This window comes from Heteronotia binoei, chromosome 17 (assembly GCF_032191835.1).
Source record: "Heteronotia binoei isolate CCM8104 ecotype False Entrance Well chromosome 17, APGP_CSIRO_Hbin_v1, whole genome shotgun sequence".
Lineage (NCBI taxonomy): Eukaryota > Metazoa > Chordata > Lepidosauria > Squamata > Gekkonidae > Heteronotia > Heteronotia binoei.
Window position 1 is genome coordinate 41,678,968 of NC_083239.1, and position 21,696 is coordinate 41,700,663.

Below are 21,696 nucleotides of genomic sequence, written 5' to 3' on the forward strand. Positions count from 1 at the left end.
CAAAAGAAGGTGCCCCTATCCTTCATTATTTTCTATGGAAGGAAGGCATTTTAAAAGGTGTGCTGTTCCTTTAAATGTGATGGCCAGAACTCTCTTGGAGTTCAATTATGCTTGTCACACCCTTGCTCCTGGCTCCGCCCCCATGTCTCCTGGCCCCACCCCCAAAGTCTCCTGCCCCCACCCCCCAAAGTCTCCTGGCTCCACCCCCAAAGTCCTCAGATATTTCTTGAATTGGACTTGGCAACCCTATTTCCAGCGCTAGCATAGAACACTGACAACAACAACAAAAATCACTCAGAGTTGGCAGCAACAGCCCAGGCATCCAGGAAGTAATCGCAGGCCCTTAGAAGAAATATTTAAAATATGGCCAGTTAAACACTGGATATAAACCATGACTGTATGCCAAAACGCATGAACGGAAGGTTCCCTAAAGAACCATAAATAATCCATAAGTCCACTATGAACCTTGGGAAGGCAATGGCAGACCACCTCATAACAAAAAGTCTGCTAAGAAAACATTGTGATGTGACATCACCCCATGGGTCAGTAATGACTCAGTGCTTGCACTAGGGACTGCTTTTACCTACACACTATGAGAGCAAGCGGGGTGGAATTCTAGAAGGAGCTCCTTTGCATATTAGGCCACTCACCCCTGATGTAGCCAATCCTCCAAGAGTTTACAAGGCTTTTTTTTTGGTAAGCTCTTGGAGGATTGGCTACATCAGGGGTGCATGGTCTAACATGCAAAAGAGCTCCTGCTAGAATTCCACCCCTAAGTACAAGAATGAATGTCAGTGACATGAAGTCATCCAGGCTAAAGATATTTATATTGTGGACCAGGACACCACAAACCCCAAAGCCAAGACATGTGTCACAATAGCTCTGCATTTCAAAAAACTTTATCATTTGATTCACTTTAACAGTTGGAACTGAAAGCACAGGCAATATTGACATAACTACAACCCCACTAGAATGTCAACAAGACAAGATAAGACACTCACCCTGAATATCCTCTCTATTTCATGGAGTGCCGTTAGAACATGGAGCTTGGAACATAAGCCCAGAATCCATCACTGAATCTGAGATGCCCCGAAATAAAGGAGAAGAAATCTAAACATTGGTTCAAGCCAGAATGGAACAGATGTTTGCAATTTAAAAATAAATTCTGCCTCCTTCTGCAATAAAATCTAAGCAACGTTTTCAAAACTGTAACGATTAGCCCTATGTGTGTAAATCACACAAAAATTAGGACCCCCTCAGTGTTCAACCATGGGGGCTTCTCGAATTTGGTGAAAGGTTCTGGACCGACGTTCCAAGATCTGCGTTCTGATGGCACAAGTCAATATTTCTACATATAGGAGACCACACGGGCATAGCGTGTGACTTGTTTTGCGGATCAGAAAGCAAAAAATGCCACCAAAAAACGAAGACCAGTCCCCACAGAGTATAATGGAGAACCAATCTGTGGGTATCTGGGGCTTGGGGGAGGGGGGCTGTTTTTTTGAGATAGAGGCACCAAATCTCCAAGCATAGCTGCTGGTGACTCTTCTCAAAAGAAGTGCCAAGTTTCAAAAAGATTGGATCAGGGGGTTCACTTCTATGAGTCCCAAAAGAAGGTGCCCCCATCTTCCATTATTTTGAATGGAGAAATGGCATTTAAAAGGAACACGGTCCCCTTAAATGTGACAGCACATCACCCAGAACTCACTTCAGAGTTTCCTCTCCCAAAACCCTCCTCCCCTCTCCCTGAAACTCCTAGTATGTCCTCCTCTCCTGGCAACACTACCTCAGTCCACTTGCAGAGATGGTGGGATATAAAGCCAGGGCTTTTTTTGTAGCAGAAACTCCTTTGTATATTAGGCCTCACACCCCTGATGTAGCCAATCTTCCTGGAGCTTACAGTAGGCCCTGTACAAAGAGCCCTGTAAGCTCCAGGAGGATTGGCTACATGGGGGGGTGGCCTAATATGCAAAGCAGTTCCTGCTACAAAAAAGCTCTGTATAAAGCCAATGATGAACAAACAAGCAAACAAACTCCACAGGGTCACTGAATATTGGCTGCAACTTGAAGGCACTTTACTTACACACGGACACACACACACATGCCTGATCCAGGAGGAAAGGCGGGATAGATTTTTTTTTTTTAAGAAGTCTGACTGCTTTCTTGGGTTTTTATTTTATTTATTTATTTTATTTTATTACACTTATATCCCGCCCTCCCCTGACGGGCTCAGGGCAGCTAACTAGGGTTGCCAATCCCCAGGTGGGGGCAGGGGATCCCCCAGTTTGGAGACCCTCCCCCCGTCTCAGGGTCGTCAGAAAGCAGGGGGAGGGGAGGGAAATGTCTGCTGGGAACTCTGTTATTCCCTATGGAGATTTATTCCCATAGAAAATAATGGAGAATTGATCCACGGGTATCTGGGGCTCTGGGGGGGGGCTGTTTTTTGAGGTAGAGGCACCAAATTTTCTGTACAGCATCTAGTGCCTCTCCCCAAAACATCCCCCAAGTTTCAAAACGATTGGACCAGGGGGTCCAATTCTATGAGCCCCAAAAGAAGGTGCCCCTATCCTTCATTATTTCTTATGGAATAAAGGCATTGAAAAGGTGTGCCGTCCCTTTAAATGTGATGGCCAGAACTCCCTTTGGAGTTCAATTATGCTTGTCACAGCCTTGATCTTGGCTCCACCCCTAATGTCTCCTGGCTCCACCCCCAAAGTCTCCTGGCTCCACCCCCAAAGTCCCCAGATATTTCTTAAATTGGACTTGGCAACTCTACAGCTAACAGCAATTAAAATAACGTAGAATTAAATCATAACAATAAAATTCTTAAAACATCTCAAACATATACAGTTCTAATCCCTAGATGGCATTATTATTATTTCTTGATTAACGCTCTTTACTATGTTGTTTAGCACATTACATTTCTGTTTGCGTTGGGGTAAGGTATCAGTGCTGTATAGGCTTCCCAATCCCCAGGTCCCAGAGGGGGATCTCCTGGTTTTACAGGTTTCCCCCCATCCCCAGCCAGCTGGCGGAAGCCCCGCCCCTGATAGGAAAATAATAACATTCATTTATTCAATAGAAAAGAAAATCTAGAAGCCCCCACACTCTCCTCAACACCTGTCTGACAACAGAATTATTTTTGAATTGCTAGTTTCCTGATGTGGCTTGGTGGTTAGCCTATTTCCTATTGAAGCTTCTCAAAAGCTTGCTAGTATTGCCACTCCCCCTCCCTGCTAGTTTTCCTATACATTAGCCTCTTAAGCCTGCAAAAGTAAAATGCTTCTTTCTTTTTATATATGCTAACAAGACAACTGTTATAAGTATAGTGATTTATAATATTCAGCATAAATAGTGAGTAGAGTGCACAACAAAGAATTAATCAATCATTAGGGCAAAATCGGTTTTAGAGCTGTATATTCAGTTGAGTCATGTGCACTGTCCTTGCATAGATGAGAGGTGTCAGAACTGGAAATTTCAAAGGTGCATCTGCAGATGTTTGTGAGTGGTTATCTGTCACCTTTCAGTGGTTAGTGGTTGTTTGAAATGCAGAATCACAGGGTTAGTGAAATTCACAATATGGAGTCTGTTGTGCTAACTAAGTACCACTGTACCTAAGCATATAGATAAAGAAGTTACAAGTTCTGACAAGAGGAAGTGTTGCTGGGCGGAGATATTTGTAACTTTTACCTTATAAGGCTAAAGCCCTCAGCCAAATCGGCCGGTCAAGGTAGATTGTGCGCTCCAATGGCAAACAGCCTCAGAGCAAGATAGGATGTGACGTCCGGGATGTCTTATAAGGCAAGGGGCTTGGCTGATTCAGGTAGAGAGGCGGTCTCATGGCTGGCCTCTCTCCACTCTCTGCAGAAGTGAAAATAAAGCAGTTTTCTCTGAACAACATGTCTCTGCCTGTAATTGGTATCTGGAAGAAGGGGCATTGATCCAAAAACCGGTTGACACCCCCACAGCCACCATGTATCTCTAGAGCTCCGGCAGGTTTAGAAATCTGCAAACATGTTCCGTTTTAAAGTGTGTGTGTGTTTCTGTTGTTTGTGTGCCTTTAAAGTTGAGTAGGAAGCAAGAAACAGGAAGCACTTCGTGGTCAGCAGCAGCTTCTGTTTGTTTTGCTTTCATTTTCAGAGCAAGTAACCAGACCCAGTAAGTGTGTGTGTGTGTGTGTGGGAGAGAGAGGGTTGCCAATCCCCAGGTGGGGGCAGGGGATTCCCCGGTTTGGCGGTCTTCCTCCTGCTTTAGAAAGGGGGGGAGGGAAATGTCTACTGGGCACTCTGTTATTCCCCATGGAGAATGATTCCCATAGGGAATAATGGGGAATTGATCTGCGGGTATCTGGGGCTCTGGGGGCGGGGGGATGTTATCTGAGGTATAGGCACCTAGTTTGCAGCATAGCATCTGATGCCTTTCCTCAAAAACCCCTCCAAGTTTCAAAAGGAATGGACCAGGGGGGGCCAATTCTACGAGCCCCCAAAGAAGGTGCCCCTATCCTTCATTATTTCTAATGGAGGGAAGGCATTGAAAAGGTGTGCAGTCCCTTTCAATGTGATGGCCAGAACTCCCTTGGAGATCAATTGTACTTGTTGCAACCTTGCTCATGACTCCACCCCCCCCAATGTCTCCTGGCCCCACCCCCCAAAGTCTCCTGGCTCCACTCCCAAAGTCCCCAGATGTTTCTTGCATTGGACTTAGCAACCCTAGACTGCTGTGGGGTAATGGTTGCTTCCATTAGATGTTAAAAGCCTGTTTAAACAGGCTTTTCCTAGCTAACTTGCACTTCCAAAACACCAATACAAATTTATGATGTTTTAGGATTGTCATCTGAGGGTTAAGAAATTCCTGATTTGGGGGTGGCGTCTGGGGAAGGCAGGGTTTAGAGAGGGAAAGACCCCCATGAGGTGTAAGGCCATAAAGCCCACCCTCCAAAGCAGCCATTTCTACAGGGGAACTGACCTCTGTATTCTGGAGATCAGTTGTAATTCCAGGAGCTCTCCTTTCCCTACCTGGAGGCTGGCAACCCTCAGTGAGATGGGCAAATCTCATTTGGAGATGGGAATTGCTGTCAAGTCATAGCTGACTTCCATAGGGCAGGGGTGTCAAACTCATTTGTAATGAGGGTCAGATCTGATATAAATGAGACCTTATCAGGCCGGGCCATGTTGGGCCGGGCCACATGTGTGCCTATTTAAGATTAGATAGCAGAGATATAAAGAACACAGAAAAACACAAAGGTGGTTTTTTTGTTTGTTTTTTAAAAAAAAAACACTTTAAAACATGCTTAAAACATTAAGACTCATTAGTCTTAAAGATGCTTAAAGATGTTAAGACTCATTGGTCTTAAAGATGCATTGGTCTTAAAGATGCTTTTTTGTTTGTTTAAAAAAAAACACTTTAAAACATGCTTAAAACGTTAAGATTCATTGGTCTTAGAGATGCATCTCATTTACAGCTTAAAGATTTTTCCCATGGGCTCCAAGGAACAGGGCAAAGGATGTTTTGGCTCTTTCCTGCCTTCCCCAGGGGATCAGCAGAAAAAGAAGGAAAGGAAATGAAACCTCAGCGTGTTTATGGATCTGAAATGACATGTGTGCCCTTATATGGACAACGTGCCTAGTGGTGGAGTCAAGAGAAAACAGCCTCTTCAGTGAGTTGGATGCAGAGTTTGCAGTTGTCCGGTGATGAAGGAAAGCCTCTTCGACTCTACTTAAAGCTCCAGCTCATATTTCAGAATCCAGCCCTTGTATCGAAAACACTAAAGTGCTTGGCACCGATTAAGTCAGGGCCGGGAGAGGACAAGCGGAAAGAATGTGTTGTGTAACAAGAAGTGTGTGTGTGTGGGGGGGGCAGGTTATGGAAAGAACTTGTTTTTGTGATTAATTCCTGGTAGATTCTGAGAGAAAGAAGAGTGGATAATCTAATGGAGGGGGGATTACTCTTTCTCTCTCTCTCTCTCTCTCTCTCTCTCTCTCTCTCTCTCTCTCAAGGTTGCCAGGTCCTTCATAACAATCGGCAAGGAGTGAGGGGGGAGAAAGAGAAAGGTTCAGGCCTCATGGCATGCGTCCCACAAGACATGACATCATCGTGCTGTGACATCTGAGTGACGTTCTGGTATCTGGGCAAAAACTCTATGGTAAAACTGGCTTCTACTCAAGGTTTTTTTTTCCTGGGGGAATGCACTGGAATAGAGTTCCAGAATCTTTGTGGAAACATGATTCTAAGAAATATGTCTAAAAGTTCATGAGAGGCACCGGGGAAGCATGACAGTCATTGATCCAGATAACACAACAAAAAAAATGCAAGCTAGTGACCAATTTACTAAGAAGTATATAGAAATCAATCCAAATGTCCAAAACATGTGTATTCAAGTCCCAAAGTAGTGTGGTGACAAGCCAATCGATTAAGGACTTGTTTCTTTCCAGTCTTCGTCAGACCTGGGACCACTAACAGAAGAAAATATTATACAAAAACATCAGAAGGACATTCAGACACCACCAACCCTCTTCCAGTGAAAAAATATGTCATATTACATATTGATTCAATTATATAGATTCTTTACACAATTTTCCAAAAAGAGGGACGCAGAGCGTCTCCAGCAGCAATTTCACCATGGCTACAGCTCAATATGTGGCTTCTTGTGCACCCTAATGGTGCAACGAACATGTTTTAAAAGGCCAACATCTCATTTACAGCTTAAAGGTAAAGTAACATATTTCTAATGCAACATGCTAAAAGACACAAACACCACAAACTATATCACAGCAGATACCGCATACAAAGTATTCCATACAAAAAATGTCAAATCCCATAATTTATACAAAATTATGTTATCACACAGGCAAATTATGCACAGCACTCATAATATTATGAAGAAAACCATTCATAAAAAACATGTCAAATCATTGGTCATATCCAGTCCATATGGAGAAATGCAATTCAGCTGGTGTATCCAGTATGCCTCTTTTTGCAGCAGGATCTTCATATCTATTTGTTTGTTCATGTCTGTATAAGCTGAAAAAACAAAAATCTTCACAGTCAGAAGAAGACAGAAGTTCTCCACCAGCCTGCACCCCAGGAAGATTATCACCCTCCCTGCATCACTGTGGGTGAATCAGTTCTGAAGACAGTCCAGCAGTTCAGCTACCTGGGGTGCATCATATCCTCAGATGCCAAGATCGGCAAGGAGATTGACAACAGGCTGGCAAAGGCAAACCGTGCATTTGGCCGACTGCATAAAAGAGTGTGGAGCAACAAGCATCTGAAAAAAGGCACAACAAAGCGGTTGTGATGACAACCCTCATCTACGGCTCCGAAACGTGGGTTTTATACCGTCATCACCTGCAACTCCTTGAGCGCTTTCATCAGCGCTGCCTTAGCACCATCCTCAACATCCACTGGAGTGACTTTGTGACCAACACTGAAGTCCTCAAGAGGGTGGAGGTTACAAGCATCGAGGCACTGCTGTTGAAGATGCAGGGCATATTTCTAGGATGGAAAACCACCGCCTTCCCAAGATTGCTCTGTATGGTGAACTTTCCACCGGCCATCGAAATAGAGGGGCACCAAAGAAGAGGTACAAGGACTCCCTGAAGAAATCCCTTGGCACCTGTCGCATCAACCATCACCAGTGGTCTGACCTAGCCTCAGATCGCAAAGCATGGAGGCACACCATCCACCAGGCTGTCTCTTCCTTTGAGAACGCACGCATAGCTGGTCTTGAGGACAAAAGGAGATTGAGGAAGAATCGCACTGCTACAGCACCAACCCCAAATCAGACTTTTCCCTGCAGCCACTGTGGCCGGATCTGCTTGTCCCGCATTGGTCTTGTCAGCCACCAGCGAGCCTGCAGCAGACGTGGACTACTGCACCCTTCTTAAATCTTCGTTTGCGAAGTCAAGCCAAGAGAGAGAGAGAGAGATAAATTTTTGGCCACTGTATGATACAGAGTGTTGGACTGGATGGGCCATTGGCCTGATCCAACATGGCTTCTCTTATGTTCTTAAACTGAGTTGTGTCTTTAGTAAAAGACCTCATTCTGAGTACAAAGGGTTGTAGAAAATAATCTAAATACTTTGCTAAGGGATCTAACACAGAGTTTGTGCCTGATAAAATTGGTCTCCCTGGTGATGGGAGTATCTGTTTATGTATCATAGGCAAGATGTAAAGGCAAGGAGTCCTGGGAAATGCATTGTATAAGTATTTATGTAAGTTGTTGGAGATTATGCCCATCATTTCAGCTTCATTCAGGACAATTTTAATCAATCTCTGAATGTTCCTTGTTGGATCACTCATCAAGCACTTATATTGTGTGGTGACAGCTAGTTGCTTTTCAATCTCTTGATGATAGTCATTACTGTTCAAAACCACAATGGCCCCGCCTTTATCAGCAGGCTTCACTATGATAGAATCATCCTGTATCAGCCCTTTAAGAGCTAAAGCCTCCTCTCGAGGCAGATTACTCCAAGGTCGCTCTAAATTGCTTTCCAGCCTTTTAACATCTCTCAAAACTAAACGTTCAAAAGTTACAATTGTTGGATCCTGAATAGAGGGATTAAATGTGGATTTGGGGCAGAACATTTCCCTGTTGCCCTCATCATTGCCAAACAATTTTTTAAGCTTGATCATTTGAATTAATTTAAAAAGATCAATTCTTGTCTGAAAACTGTTGTAATCAGGTACAGGCACAAAACCCAGCCAGCGATGTAGGGGGAGGTTCCCCCCACTGACCCTAGGCTGGGCTGGGGTTGAGGGCTAGAAATCACCCCACAGGATTTCCCCCACCAGTTTCCTGCTTATCTCACTGAGATTAACAGCAGGAATTTAAAAATGTTCAAGGGGAATGTAGCCTAAGGGTCACACTTGGAATTTTCCTCAGCTGTCTCTCGGACTTGGAAAAAGCCAATGCACTTTGAGGCATGCTGCGGAAATCACACGCTTCCTGTGGAATGCTGGCCACAAGGCCTTGGCCTTCTCTTTGCCCTGGTGAGTCCCCTTGCTGGCCTGCTGATTGGCTGTTAGGAGGCAGGGCTTGGGGGTGGAGGACCCCTGCCTCCACCAATGGGTGTGGTAACCTTACCTTCTGTCTCACTCCGAATGGCTGTTCCTCAAAGATGATTCAGATAACAAGGAAGGTATCCTATGGTGCCTTCAGGAATGGACTTTCAGTCGGTGTCCAAAGCCTTGGCCCTTCAGTTCAACAGGAGGGGCTCCCAAAGAAGTCTACAGGCTCACGTTTGAGGGAAAGCTAGAAAGAGGGTATGAGACCATTAAGTCCGGAATCTCTGATTGGCTAACTTTACGACTGGTAGGATATCCCTCCTAAATGAAGAGCAGGGCTAAGGGAATCCTGTCAGAGGCATGCAAAGGGTCTGACCCAAGGAAGCCAGCTTGTGGTTAAAGTGTTGGAATAGGAAAGAGTTGTCAGGTTCTCTTGCCAGTTTGGCAGGGAGAGATGGGAACATTCTGGGGGTGGATGGGGACATCACACAATGCCCCCAATGCAATATGTCACTCGGAAGTGACATTATCGTGTCAGGGATGTTGTGCTGGGGGACAGTCTGGTTTTTGGGCAAACTCTGTGGTCAAATTGGGTTAAACAAGCCGGATCTAGAGAGGCAGAGGGGGCACTAGCCCTGGGCAGGAGAAGTATCAGCTGTTAATACTGCCTTTCTGCAAGGTAGGAAGGCGACCAAGGAAGTCCCGTGGCTTCCTTCCCCGTTTAAACACCCTGCTGGAGTGTTTAAATGGGGGGGTGGGGAGGCAGATCACCTGCCTCCCATCTGTTGAATGGGGGCACCATTTTTTGGTTTTGCCCCCACTCAAAAAATAGGTAGATCTGGTCCTGAGTTTATCCAAAAACCAGAACATCCCCTGTGTGACATCCCTGATGTGATGATGTCACTTCAGGGTGATATCATTACATCCCTGTTTAGGGAAGGGGTTTCCCCCCAGGCCACATCAGGGTGGGAGTCTGATAAAAAAAAAAATCTCTGTCACAAAAAGCAACAGAGTAATTAAGGGTGCACCAAAGCACACCAACCTGTCAGTCTGACAGCAGCCTAAAAGTAGCTGGTAAAAATCCACTAAGATTGTTTTTTTCATGCTCTGGAAACTCCCTGTGAAGGGTCTAAGTCTATATCTGTAGCCATAAAGGATGTAGTTCCAGCTGTTGCAGAATTAGAACTTAATTGAGTCTCAGTTCTCTGCAAACTCTATGCAAACCCAGAGAGCCAGTTTGGTGTAGTGGTTAAGTGCGCGGACTCTTATCTGGGAGAACCGGGTTTGATTCCCCACTCCTCCACTTGCAGCTGCTGGAATGGCCTTGGGTCAGCCATAGCTCTGGCAGAGGTTGTCCTTGAAAGGGCAGCTGCTGTGAGAGCCCTCTCCAGCCCCACCCACCTCACAGGGCGTCTGTTGTGGGGGAGGAAGGTAAAGGAGATTGTGAGCCGCTCTGAGACTCTTCGGAGTGAAGGGCGGGATATAAATCCAATATCATCTTCTTCTTCTTCTTCATACACCTGCTGATGTGATCTTGGGTGAGCTACAAGTTCTTTCAAAGCAGTTCTGCTCAAGAGCAGTTCTGGGAGAGCTCTCTCAGCCCCACCTACCTCACAGGGTGTCGAATGATATGACCTCCTGGGTACAGATAATGCTGCACATGTTTATATACTATCACATTTTGAATAGACAGCAGATCAGAACTAGTTTCCTGAACTCTCTTAGTCAATGTTGATTCTCTGAGCAAACCTAGCTTAATCCAGCTTTCCTTGACCTTCTTGATTCCGAGGGGTAGAGAGAGCAGGCTGAGCTCTGTAATGTACATCAGTATATATCAGATGCTTGTCACAGGGCTGATTGGCAGTTACATTAGCTCCTATGGATGGAAAAAGGAAAAAGAGCCAGTTTGGTGTAGTGGTTAAGTGTGCGGACTCTTATCTGGAACAACCAGGTTTGATTCCCCACTCGTTCATTTGCAGCTGCTGGAATGGCCCTGGGTCAGCCATAGCTCTCACAGAGCTGTCCTTGAAAGGGCAGCTTCTGTGAGAACTCCCTCAGCCCCACCTACCTCAAAGGATGTCTGTTGTGGGGGAGAAAGGTAAAGGAGATTGTAAACCACTCTGAGACTCTGAGGGTGGTTTCACACTGTGAAATTGATGAGACCTTATCCCATCTGCAAAAAACCTGCTTGAGTTTGATCTGACTCTCTGCATCAATCTAGCTTAACCCAGCTTTCCTTCTTGACTCCGAGGGGTAGAGAGAACAGGCTGAGCTCTGTAATGTACATCAGTATATGTCCGATGCTTGTCACAGAATTGATTGGCAGTTACATTAGCTCCTATGGATGGAAAAAGGAAAAAGAGCCAGTTTGGTGTTGTGGTGTAGACTCAGAGGGATCAGACACTGGCTGTTGAAGCGGTAGGATCCCGGCAGTGGTCTGTGGTTCCTCTTACACACTGCTAGGGCTCCTCAACCACAGTCCACTTGAGAAAAGATTGTTTTTTAAAAGAAGTCGCCCAGGGTGTGCGCTCAAGCAGAGAAGTGCACAAGCACTCCTCAGGGAAGGGGGGGGGAAACCCTGACCATGCTGGGAACGGTTTGGCGTGATCACACAGCTCTTCTGCTTATGAGTCATGCCCAGGTATTCAGGCAGACAGTGAATATGTGACCCAAATGTGATTCAGGGGGAAACTACTGGAAAGATCCAGGTGGCTTTTTAATCCAAATGGGAGGCACTGTGCCCTGCCCTTCCCCCCGCAGCGCCCCCTCCTCCTCCCTCCCTTCTTCACAATTTTAATGCCCAGAATGGGTGGCGAAGCACCGCGCTGCTGGACTTCTTAAAGGCTGACACCCTCCCCCACCGATCTGCTGATCAGTGGGAAAAACTGCAGAGGCTGGTGGCTCCTAAGCCCCTCCGGCATGCTCACGATCTGCGCTGGGGGCAGCATCAGTGAGCGAGCCACTGAAAAAGTGGAGCCACCGTTGCCTCCTCCCCACTTCCTTCCTGGGTGTGGGAAGGAAGTGGAAAGGAGGCAAGGGCGGCTCTGCTCTTTCAGTGGCTTGCTCGCCACTGCTGCCCCCCAGCGCTGATCGTGAGCATGCCAGAGGGGCATAGGAGCCACCAGCCTCCGCAGTTTTTCCCGCCAATCAGCTGATCAGCAGGGGAGGTCGGCCTTTAAGGAGCCCAAGAATGCGGTGCTTCTCCGCCTGTTCTGGGCATTAAAATTGTGAAGGAGGGAGACTGGGGAGGCAAACAGGGATTTGCCGAATGGGAAGGGCAGGGGTGGGGCAGGCTGAATTCGGCACCCCCAACTTGCCGGTGCCCTAGGCAAATGGCTAGTTTGCCTAATGGGCAGGCCAGCCCTGCTTGTTATGGGTCTTGTATCAGAGCCACCAAGGCTATCCTTTACAAAACTACTTTTAAGTATTGAAGTTTGGATGAATGTATACTAAATTCTTGATTGGTTTCCGCATATGGTTTTAATCTTCAAGAAATGGTTTCAACTTTCAAGCAGGTTTTTCCCCTCTATCTCTGGAACCACTGGGTCACTACTGCCAGTCATCCCCTCCCTTTTCTGAACCTGGTGGGAATGGGAGTCATAGGGGAAGGTTCCTGCACTCCTAAAATTCCCTAAAGCAAACCCAGAATTCCTCTTTGGCCTCAGTATCAGAGCACTAATAAGGCTTCTGTTACTTTCCATCTGCCTTGCTCTTGAATTTCCCCTTCAGTAGGATTACTAATTCAAACTCTGGCTTGGGGCATTCCTGGAGATTTAGGGGTGGTGCTGGCACTCAAGAGAGATGTATGGAGTCCGCCCTCCAAAGCTACCATTTTCCCCAGGGAATGGGTAGAATCATAGAGTTGGAAGGGACTCCCAGGGTCGTCTAGACAATGCAGGAAATTCATAAATTTTGTTGTTCAGTCGCACAGTCGATTCCGACTCTTTGTGACCCCTTGGACCAAGTCAGCCCGGCCTCCTGTCTTCCACCATCCTCCGAAGTCTGCTCAAATTCATGTTAGTTACATCAGTAACGCTGTCCAACCATCTCATCTTTTGCCATCTCCTTCTTCTTTTGCCTTCTGTCTTTCCCAGCATCAGGGTCTTCTCCAGTGAGGGCTCCTATTTGGTGGCCAAAGTATTCAAGCTTCAGCTTCATCATCTGACCTTCCAGGGAACAGTCAGGGTTCATTTCCCTTAGGATTGACTGACTAGATCTTATTGCAGCCCAAGGGACTCTCAAGAGTCTTCTCCAGCACCACAATACCTCCTCTCCCTAAGTTCACAGGATCAGCATTGCTGTCAGATGGCCATCTAGCCTGGTAGTCTGGAGATGAGCTGTAACTCTGGGAGAACTGCAGGTGCATTCCTGTGCCTGAACCCCAGGGGTCATTTCCTAGAAAAAGAGGTGCCGGAGCTCATTAACACAGCTCTTTTGCATATGCCTCACACCCCTGATGTCACCGGAAGGCATATTAAATTATATCAGCTCAGCATCGACTTTAAAATACTTCTTGAATTATAATTGTCATAATCAAACCTTACTTCCATCATACTTTTAAAATTACTTTCTCCTATGTGGAACAAAGTGGCACGATGAAGATTTCCATCTGTCTGCTTTATATGTTTTCCCCTTTTTTTGTGGGGGGAAATATTAGAAAGATTGTCAAATCTTAGAGTTCAGCAAAATCCTCATGGGGGTTTAAACAATGGAGCCCAGAATCTTGGGGGGGGGGGTGAGAAAGAAAGAGCACAATACAATTTAGAGGTTCCGGAGCTCCACTCCTGTGAGCTCCTGCCCAAAATTAGGCCTGCTGAACACTTTATCCAGTGGAAGTTTTTTTCTCTCAGAAGACAAATCGGCAAGAAGTCATCAAAATGTCAGCCGCAAGAAGTGGTGGTAGCTATAAGCATAGATAACGTCAAGAGTATTTCCCCTACTCTCTGTGATATAGAGGCTAGGGAAGACAGCCTAGATCTGGGGTGGCCAAACTTGCTTAAAGTAAGAACCACATAGAATAAACATCAGATGTTTGAGGGCCACAAGACATGAATGTCAGATGTCTGAGAGAAGGAAGGAAGGAAGGAAGGAAGGAAGGAAGGAAGGAAGGAAGGAAGGAAGGAAGGAAGGAAGGAAGGAAGGAAGGAAGGAAGGAAGGAAGGAAGGAAGGAAGGAAGGAAGGAAGGGGGAAAGGTGAAAAGGTAGAAAGAAAGCAACTTTAACTTAAGATGCATTCTTCAAACTGCTGGTTGGCTTGGCTTACAGAAGTGATTTAAAGAGGCAAATGCCTTCTCCAAGCCAGCTGATGGGGCAGTGGGGGCTTGAAGAACCACACAATATGTGTGAAAGAGCCACATGTGGCTCCCGAGGCACAGTTTGGCCAGCCCTGGTATAAATGAAACACTATGGCTGTGATCACATATGCTAAATAATGCAGTTTCAATCCACTTTCAATGCACTTCCCAACTGGATTTTACTGTGTAAACTGACAAAACCCAGTTTGAAAGTGGATTTAAAGTGGGTTGAAACTGCATTATTTAGCATGTGTGATTGCAGCCTATGGGTGAGATCGCACAAGAGATTTGGCCGAGCTAACCGTGCCTTCCCTCCAGATGTAATGTGCCCAATCACATGCACACATCTGCCCCCACCCCGCAGTCTCTCCTGCACTTACCTTGTCTTAGGACAGGCTGGGATAGGATTAAATAGTTACTGGGAACTTCCCGCTAGCAAATATCTAAATTGCATGCAGGATGCGTTTCCCAGCTGTCTGAATGGCTGGGGTTTGCGATGCACATTCCAGTCATGCACAGAAGTTTGAATGCTCCTCTTGTACATGTGCAGCCTGTGCCTCTCCAGGTGCGTGATTGCCACGGCATGCATCAAAGAGAATCAGCTTTTTCAAAGTCGAGAGACAGCTGCAGCAGTTTTCCCAGTGTGAGCCCACCCTCTGTTTGGGGCAGTGACGCTCTGTATTTTTGGATTGAAAGTGCATTATTTAGTGTGTGTGATTGCAGCCTAAGAATCGTCCACCTTAAATTCTGATGGAATGGTTTCAAAAAAGCTGCATAATTACTTTTAAAAACAAAAACCCTGGACTTCTCTGTTGTAGAAGCCATTTGATGATCAGGCAGTGTTCTGGAAAATTTTGCACAATCTGATCATGTGCTCAGCATCATTTTCTGTGCTGCACATTTGATATATTCAATATATACTTCAGCGCCATCTGTTTTTGTATAAACTGAGATGATTCTCCAAAAGCTAGCAGCCACGTTGACATGAGACCAATAACAGGCTCTCTCACCATCTCACTCCTTCCTCCCCTTATTCTCCTGGTTCCCATTCATAGCTCAGGGGAGTCATCAGCCATCGTTAACATGACTGCATGAATTTCACAACACAACTTTTATTATTTCTTCTCCCATTTCTACATCGGGTGGAAAACTGGATCTTCATTTCCTAAGTTGTTCATGTCCCGTGCATGCTCTCTTTTACAAAGAGGTTTGCAAACTGAGAGCTAAAAATATCTGGGTTGTTATTGGAATCCTAAAGGAGTGTTGAGGGCACAAATGTGAAATGGCTCATGATTTCTCATCTGTCATTATTACCTCCGGTATCCTGATCTTTTTTGAAAAATGGAATGTTGCCTTTTATAAACACTAGAAACCCCTTGGGTTGCTGTAGCTGAAAAGCAGGAGAACTATCCCATACATCAGTAAATAAGAATCATATAAATAAGAATAAGTAATAAGTAAATAAGAATATAGTGAAGCTGAACCAAAGCATATAATCCAAGTAGGGCCTGTGAGCCAGGTTGGTGTAGTGGTTAAGTGTGCGGACTCTTATCTGGGAGAACCAGGTTTGATTCCCCACTCCTCCACTTGCACTTGCTGGAATGGCCTTGGGTCAGCCATAGCTCTGGCAGAGGTTGTCCTTGAAAGGGCAGACTCTTATCTGGGAGAACCAGGTTTGATTCCCCACTCCTCCACTTGCACCTGCTGGAATGGCCTTGGATGAGCCATAGCTCTGGCAGAGGTTGTCCTTGAAAGGACAGACTCTTATCTGGGAGAACCAGGTTTGATTCCCCCACTCCTCCACTTGCACCTGCTGGAACGGCCTTGGGTCAGCCATAGCTCTGGCAGAGGTTGTCCTTGAAAGGGCAGCTGCTGTGAAAGCCCTCTCAGCCCCACCCACCTCACAGGGTGTCTGTTGTGGTGGGGGGGAGGTAAAGAAGGTTGTGAACCACTCTGAGTTTCAAAGTATTGGGTGGGATAGAAATCCAATATCATCTTCTTCCTCCTCCTCCTCCTCTCTTCACCATCTAATCCGCTGATGGCAGACGAGGGAAGCTAAGTTCTTCATGTTATAGAACAGTAGTCCCCAACCTTTTCGAATCAGCAGGCACATTTGGAATTTTGAGAGGTGGTGCTGAGTGCCACTCCAAAATGGTTGCCACAAGAGGTGGAGCCAAACCTAAAATGGTTGCCATAGTAAGCAGAACTGAATGGAATACCTCCTCACATCTCCTGGGAAGAAGAAAAACCACACATTGTGCAGTCCTGATACTCCAGAGAAAATCCTTTCATTTGAACGAAGGCAGTCAGTAACAAGCCCTGCCTTACAATGGCCAAATATACTTTCTGAAAAGCTGGATGAGTGCCAAGGGAATTACTTGTGGGCAGCACGCTGGAGAACCCTGATGTAGGAGGACATGATTTATCATACTATAGCTGCCAAAAAAGTTTAATCACTTTCCAGTTTTCTCCGCTTAACAGCAGGGTTTTTTGTGGTGGTACTCACTAGTATCCTTTCCTGAAACTCCTCTGCCAATAATACACACCCCTCCCTTAGTCTCAGTTTGGTTGTTCCTTCCCACCCATCTCTTAATGGAACCTTATCCTGACCCCAAGTGCCAGCACCTTTGGTGGGGGCAGCTGTCCCAAGTCCTGAGGAGGAAATTGGTGCAACCTTATATGTGAATAGCGGCACTTTTCTTTCTATCACTACAAAAGCAAACCAGCCTAATAGAATAACATTCTCTGAATCAGGAGTCCCCAACCTTTCTGAGCCTGTGGGCACATTTGGAATTCTGACACAGGCAGGGAATGGCTGCCCCAAAATGGTTGCCACAGAAGGTGGAGCCACTCACAAAATGGCTACTGCAGCTTACCCTCAGTCACCCATTGAAGATCCTTGTGGTGTGGTAGCTGCTGCCAAAAAAACATTTTTTAAAAATGCATTTTTTTCTTTTCTTTTTTTTTAATGCCTGGGTGGTGGATGTAGTGGTTTTGGGACCTCATCCTGGGCTTTTCCTCATCGTTCCCAGAATCACTAAGACTGGCCCTGCCAGTGGCTGTTCTGTCCCTTCAGCAGCTCCCGGCATCTTGTCTAGTTGGACCTGTCTCACCACTAAGAGTAGGCCCGGTTCATATGTTATAAAGTCTTCATGAAAACAAGAGGACTTTCTATGAGATGTGTTCTTGGAATTTCCAGCACGAACTCAGTTCCCAAACACACAGTAATGTTTTGGAGTAGAATTGTCAGGGATTTTTTTTTTTACAGGAATGCACAAGAACATAGTTCTAGCTGGCTTGGCATCAGGGGTGTGGCCTAATATGCAAAAGAGTTCCTGCAGGGCCTTTTCTACACACACACCCAACCCCCCCCCCCCCGGAAACTCTGGTGCACAGAAAGAACGTTTTAGGGCTTTCCCTTTTCCATTTTTCTGGCCTGAAATGTCCCTGAAGGATCTGAGAAACTTAATGTGTACTGATGGACATTTCAGGCTGGAAAATGGATTTGGTAGGTGCCTCTCTCTCCCTGTGTGCTCAATTTGAATCAGTTCTGCATATACTTGGGTATGGAGTTTACGGTGGGAAATTCCAAGTTAAGGTAGCCAGGTGGTGCCTAGCAACCAGAGTAAGGGTTTTTGGGGGGAGGGAGGAACAGCATCACAGAAGAATTTAAAAAAAAAAAATACAGCCTCACATACTTACTGGAAATCCATACAGAAAGTGACAAATGGCAACTCCAGGAATAGCCAGAAAATCTGTGGTAAGATGATAGAGTTTCCAGTGATCGCTATCTTGGAAGTTAGCTCTAGAATCACCCAAACTAGATGTTAAAACCGTATCATTTGTGGCAATCCTCAGAGCTACCCTTGATATCCAACATAAATAACTGGTCCCGGTGTGTAAATAGGAAAATGATAAAATCACCGGTCAACAATAAATATTCACGCTCCCATTGTGTGTACATGCTATTGATTTAGTGCAAATATAAGACAAAATAAAGAACAAAGGAACAATAAGGTATTTGTGCTCCCCCAAATTATACACTTAAACATTTCTGCATAGGAACCAGCCTTAACCAAGTCCATAAGTAAGAGTTTTAGGGGGCAGTCCTTAAACGCTCCCACTGTGATGTTGCAATAGAAAGAAAAAGGAGGGACCGTATAGAAAGAGGTCCTCACGGTTTCGCCCGTCTTTGTCAGCCTCTTTTCTCAGTGTTTTTCAGAACCACAGTACTTATGTTACAGACACGGATCAACGCATGCTCTAAAACCTCTGCTGCTGGCTCTCTTGATATCCAGGCTGCTGCGATGGAGTTCCCAATTTATCTTCTAGGTCCTCCTGCCTCCACCCCAGCTTGAAAAGGAGAAATCCAAAACTTTATACTTTGACCTGAACAAATTTGAGTTTGAATGCTGTCCCTTCAAAAGTCTAGTCAAAAAGAAACAACAGTAAAACATAGCTGCCATATCCGGAGCGATTTTTAAAATAGCCTTTTCATTACAGTTTTCTTTGGATCCTTGCCTTGGGTGGTTCCTTACCTCACGCTCAGTGCATATCAACAGGGACAGTTTAATTTGGCTTCATATTCCCTCCAATAGCTTTTAATTCAATAGTCCCTTCAATACCTTTTAAAGAAAATTCACTTCCTGAAGGGAAAGCTTCAGAAAGGGAAAGTGGAGAAAGGAGGGGAAGATGGTGCAAACATCTCCGGAGAGAGATATTCAGATGGCATCCCCTCCAGTTTTTTTTTTTTTTTAAAAAAACACCTCTATGTAGAGAATTATTTTGAACATAAGTGCATTACACTTATATTTATCCCTTCTTTTTTGTGTCACAACAAGAGGCACAGAAGTTATTGAAGGAAATATTGAGTTCTCAGAGAAATTCATATTGTTTCTGAGAGAAATTCAGAACTCATGTTGATCTGAGAGAAATCATGTTGTTCCTGAGGGAAATCTGGAATATCTTGTCCTTGGCTAAACTCAGCCCATATCTGGAAGGGTGTCCAACCCTGATAGGATATCCCTGGCTTTGGATTCTTCCATTTTCCCAGCATAGGTTACAAAGACGCCAGGCCTAGAAGAAACCAGAATGAAAAGGGAAAGTGTTGGAGCCAGGGGAACACTGAGGACAGATTCCCCCCAAATTCTTCACAGCTTAGCCTCTGAACTTCCAGGGCTCCACCCTGGAACACATGAAACAATAATAATGCAGAGAATGTTTTACAAACTCCACAGAGTGCATACACTCCCTAACAACTCCCAGACGTTTTTAATCAAAATTGGGATTCTAGGGATGTTTATCTGGTAAATTGCTGGGCAACAATGACCTGGCTGTTGTTCACTGGATTAAGAGTATCGCCAGGAGAGCCAAGGAGAAAAGGGAGTGTTGTATAATGCATTGCACCAATAAACACATCGAAAAATCCAGAACACTCCGCTTAGCATTATCAAAACAGGAAAGATTTTTTTTTTTGTCTTTGTCTAGAAGCAGGGTGCGGCCGTTTTGATCACCAGCACAGTGCCCGCCCGCCCCCAGGCAATTTCAATGGGCTATGCTTCACTCTTATTTAGATAAAAATGCACACTAATGTGTAGCTATGACTATAAACGCTGACTGATTAAAAACTGAACAGAGTCTTTAACCTCAGAGGTTACATCGTAATTTTCTTAAATATTTATGTTAATGTTCTTTTATTTAAAACAAAAGAATGCACTGCTCTTTTTGGGGTTATATTCATGATCCCAAGTGTGACTTTAAATATGCTGCAGTCATGACAAATTTTCATCATCAGGGGCTGCCCTAGAATGTGTTTCTTCCTTCCTTTCTCCCTTAATCTGTGTCTTCTTCTTTCTAACGTAACTGCTTCACTCCACAAAAGTCTATGTTCTCAAAGAGAAGCAGGTCCCCAGAATTATTTATTATTCATTTATACCCTGCCTTTCACTCCAGTGGAAATCCAAAAATGGCTTACATCATACTTCGTTTCATGAGAGCTAGTTTGGTGTAGTGGTTAAGTGTGCAGATTCTTATCTGGGAGAACCGGGTTTGATTCCCCATTCCTCCACTCGCAGCTGCTGGAATGGCCTTGGGTCAGCCATAGCTCTGGCAGAGGTTGTCCTTGAAAGGGCAGACTCTTCTTATCTGGGAGAACCGGGTTTGATTCCCCATTCCTCCACTCACAGCTGCTGGAATGGCCTTGGGGCAGCCTTAGCTCTGGCAGAGGTTGTCGTTGAAAGGGCAGACTCTTCTTATCTGGGAGAACCAGGTTTGATTCCCCATTCCTCCACTCGCAGCTGCTGGAATGGCCTTTGGGCAGCCGTAGCTCTCATAGGAGTTGTCCTTGAAAGAGCAGCTGCTGGGAAAGCTTTCTCAGCCCCACCCACCTCACAGGGTGTCTGTTGTGAGGGGAAGGTAGAAGAGATTGTAGGCCACTCGGAGATTCAGATTGGAGGGTGGGGTATAAATCCAATATCATCTTCTTCTTCCTTACAACAACCCTGTGAGGAAGGTTAGACTGAGAGAGAGAGAGAGAGAGAGAGCAGCTGGACCAAAATTGCCAAGCAAGTTTCCATGATACAACTGGGAATCTGAACCCAGGACTCCCAGATACTAGTCTGATACTCTTAGGGTGTTTTCACACAAGAGATTCGGCCCGACCTGGCCAAGCCTCCCATTCGGATTAAATGTTCACGATCACATAAGCACATCTGCCTTCCAAGCTGCACCCAGGTCTTCAGGTGGGGCCACCTGCCCATCCCCGTGCTCACTGTCTTCCCCAGCTGCTTGTCCCACACTGGGGTGCAGGCAAGGGGTGGGGGAGGCAAGTCCAAGCCAGGTCTGAGTCCAAAAAGCTAAAAAGGAGCAGAATAGTGTTAACCGGTTTTAGGGGCTACGCCCCAGTCCAAATAACAATAGCCAGGCGGAAACTTGTTGTTCAGAGAAAACAGCTTTATTTTCGCTTCTGCAGGTAGCGGAGAGAGAGGCAAGCAAACAGGGCGTCTCTCTGCCTGATTTAGCCAAGCCTCTTGCCTCTTAAAGAGTCCCCGACGTCACTCCCTATCTTGCTCTGAGGCTGTTTGCCATTGGCGCAGAGCTCACAATCTGACTTCGATGGCCATTAGGCTGAGGCTTTAGCCATATAAGGAAAAAAGGTTACAAACATCTCTGCCCAGCAACACATCCTCTTATCTATGCAGTAACAGTGCGCATGTCCTAACTGCGTATACAGCTCTAAACTAACTTTGCATACTAAGCATTATACATTGTAACAGTTTGGCTTGTTTGAATCATGTAAGACATTTTCCCCGAAGCAAGCAGTTTACTTATGTTGGCTAGAAAGATAAATGTATAAAGAGCAGGAAACAAAAAGAAAACTTTAACTTGAAAACTAAAG